General features: G+C 39.5%; 2 non-coding genes across 2 annotated transcripts; one reads left to right on the top strand and one right to left on the bottom strand.

The window, feature by feature from the left end:
• Positions 1 to 1,726: 1,726 nt before the first annotated feature.
• Trnas-cga lies at positions 1,727 to 1,801 on the bottom strand. The gene has a single exon. It is a non-coding gene; the product is annotated as a tRNA-Ser (tRNA).
• A 416-nt stretch (positions 1,802 to 2,217) lies between these two features.
• Trnas-cga lies at positions 2,218 to 2,292 on the top strand. Its single transcript has one exon. It is a non-coding gene; the product is annotated as a tRNA-Ser (tRNA).
• The last annotated feature ends 1,220 nt before the right edge of the window (positions 2,293 to 3,512 follow it).

Raw genomic sequence — 3,512 nt, 5'->3', positions numbered from 1 at the left:
AGACAGGAACATTCACAATTAGTAACAGTACCCTTCACTAAATTTTGAAAAACTTTCATTTCCATATTGTTCCTAATCAGACCTTAATTCTTAATTCTGAAGTTATCACTTAGAAACATCTGTAAGTTATCCATTCCAGTTTTGGAAGTTTAAGCTAACAGCAGATCATCAATGTAAACAAGTACGTTTTATTGCTCTTTTCAGACTTAAATACAAGCAATCCTCATAATCACTGCTCACAGATCCTAAGTCAGCTATTACTTTGTCAAATTTAACATTCATAATTTGAGGGAATGCTTTAAACCATAAAGAGTGTTTCTAAGCTTACAAACTTTACCATCCATTTTATTGCAACATACAGTAGGTAATTTAAGGCAAGTCTCCCGCTATCTCCCCATATCAAAGAACAATACAATCATTCAGCAGGTACCTGGTAGAGTTATTCTCATTTGTTGTGTGTCTACAGAAAGGGTTCACAGAAGTCCCACAAAAAACATGAAAAAAATTTGATGTCAATTGACTTACAGAACGTCCAAAAAAATTTGTCAACTAGTCTTAACTTTAAATAATGTTAGTCACATATATATATAATTAACTATGAAATAAATTTGTAAGCTCTACAGTTACTATATCCTACATATACCACATCAAACCTACCGCAGGAATGAAACAGTAAAGGGGAATACCAGTCTTGGAATATATTCTGAATACAAACATTATGAGGTACAATGACCTTCTCTGTGCCAACTAGCATCATTTTCGAAACCATCAGTTGTGCAAAATCTGACTTGTGCTTAACTCACATCGCATCTTGAAAGCCATGGATCGAAGCAGCTAAGCCTAAATGACAACAGGTTTTTCACCCAGGAAAAGCTAAATCGAAATGGACCTGAACAAATTTATGTACAATCTTCAATTAAAGTAGCAGGAACTTGAGTTGATTTACATGTATTCCTGAGGTTACTGGAGTAGTTGAGATACATTTATCCTGTAAAATCCAGATTGTTCTTAACTGCCAGCCTCCGGATTCTTCTTAACTGTCAGCCAGCCACATTGTGCTGAGTTCTGTAGCCTTCTACAGGTTATTCTCTCTAAATTTTACAACAGACACCATGTTACAGGTATAGTTATTTCAATGATAATGTATGTGAAAATGGGAGAGGGAAGAATAAGACGTTATGTATAAATCCATGATTCAACCATCACTTGAATATTGTTTCTTGTTATGGGAACTTTTCCTAAGTTAATTAACTGTAGAGACAGAAAAATTCAGAGAAGAGTTGCTGTGCTTGTCCCATGTTTGCTTGGGCAGCATTTGAGTGTCACAGGAATGCTCAAGAAACTGCAGAGGGAGACTTCACAAGAAAGACATCTAAGCAAAAGAAGCCTTACTCTTAAAATTCCGTTACTACATGTTCCAAAATGAAAACAGAGATGTGTTATTCAAACATAAATACAACATAATAAGACTGGCCTCAAAATTAAAATAACTCAGGCTCATACAGTGTTGTAATGGCACTTTTTGTATAATACAGTAATGTTATGTTACTGGTTCTTTAAGATAAAATGAATGATTTGAGAATATTGCTTACCACACAGAACGTGAGCTATAATGATAACTTTCCACCAGAATTACACAGAAAAGCAATATAATAATATCCAACATTTTCGCAAGTAAACATTTAATCAGTGACATAAATGAAACTTCCTGGCAGATTAAAACTGTGTGCCCGACCGAGACTCGAACTCGGGACCTTTGCCTTTCGCGGGCAAGTGCTCTACCAACTGAGCTACCGAAGCACGACTCACGCCCGGTACTCACAGCTTTACTTCTGCCAGTATCTCGTCTCCTACCTTCCAAACCTTACAGAAGCTCTCCTGGCAGAAGTAAAGCTGTGAGTCCCGGGCGTGAGTCGTGCTTCGGTAGCTCAGTTGGTAGAGCACTTGCCTGCGAAAGGCAAAGGTCCCGAGTTCGAGTCTCGGTCGGGCACACAGTTTTAATCTGCCAGGAAGTTTCATATCAGCACACACTCCGCTGCAGAGTGAAAATCTCATTCTGGAAACATCCCCCAGGCTGTGGCTAAGCCATGTCTCCGCTATATCCTTTCTTTCAGGAGTGCTAGTTCTGCAAGGTTCGCAGGAGAGCTTCTGTAAGGTTTGGAAGGTAGGAGACGAGATACTGGCAGAAGTAAAGCTGTGAGTACCGGGCGTGAGTCGTGCTTCGGTAGCTCAGTTGGTAGAGCACTTGCCCGCGAAAGGCAAAGGTCCCGAGTTCGAGTCTCGGTCGGGCACACAGTTTTAATCTGCCAGGAAGTTTCATATCAGCGCACACTCCGCTGCAGAGTGAAAATCTCATTCTGGAAACATCCCCCAGGCTGTGGCTAAGCCATGTCTCCGCTATATCCTTTCTTTCAGGAGTGCTAGTTCTGCAAGGTTCGCAGGAGAGCTTCTGTAAGGTTTGGAAGGTAGGAGACGAGATACTGGCAGAAGTAAAGCTGTGAGTACCGGGCGTGAGTCGTGCTTCAGTAGCTCAGTTGGTAGAGCACTTGCCCGCGAAAGGCAAAGGTCCCGAGTTCGAGTCTCGGTCGGGCACACAGTTTTAATCTGCCACGAAGTTTCATATCAGCGCACACTCCGCTGCAGAGTGAAAATCTCATTCTAGTGACATAAATGTTATCCAATAGTGAATGGTCTCTCTGACCATGATGCACAACTAGCCATACTAAATTGTATCATACAAAATATACGAATAAATGAACAAACAACAGAAACTTTCAATGCAGCCTTACAAAAGATTGATTAGGAGGATGTATATATTGTGAAAGATGTAAATTCCAGCGAGGTGAATGTATTTATTTACTGGTTTCTATCAAGCTCTAGCAGCTGCTTTCCCAATGAAATGACAGAGTACAATTCAAATAAGCTCTGGGTTATAAAAAGAATCAAAATATGAGCAAGGGAAAGGAAACTGTTTGAAATGATAAAGTAGGACTGTCTTTGTATTGCAAGAAACACTGTACTGTACTCAAGAAAGTGATCAAAAATCTTTGTATACTGACTGATATCAACACCTGAGATAATAAAATTAAATCTATATGAGCAATAGCTAAAGGAGAAATCAGTTAAGCAGTGTGGTGACTTTAATAACAAAGAAAGTAGTCCATTAATACAAGATAGCCAGAGAGGAAATGTACCACTCCCTTGAAGTACGAGGGTTGGTCGCGATGTAAGGTCCCCTTCATTTTTTTCAAACAGACAACATTTACTATTTTCGTAGAAATTTACACTGTTAGAAAGAAGAAACTTGTTATCTCTATTTTTTTACATAATTGTAACTTTTTCCATGCATTTTTGTAGATGGTGCTCCAATTTCGGATTCCCCATGCTGTAGAATTCTGCCACCAACATGCTGAGGCACTTCACCTCTTCTTTCGCTTCACTGTCATTCCAGAAGCGGTGGCCATCCTCATGTTCCTTTAACTTGGGGAGTAAGTGTTAATCACAAAGCACGT

The sequence above is a fragment of the Schistocerca piceifrons genome, chromosome 9, assembly GCF_021461385.2.
Source record: "Schistocerca piceifrons isolate TAMUIC-IGC-003096 chromosome 9, iqSchPice1.1, whole genome shotgun sequence".
NCBI classification, from domain to species: Eukaryota; Metazoa; Arthropoda; class Insecta; order Orthoptera; family Acrididae; genus Schistocerca; species Schistocerca piceifrons.
This window is presented reverse-complemented; position numbering and strand designations above follow the sequence as displayed.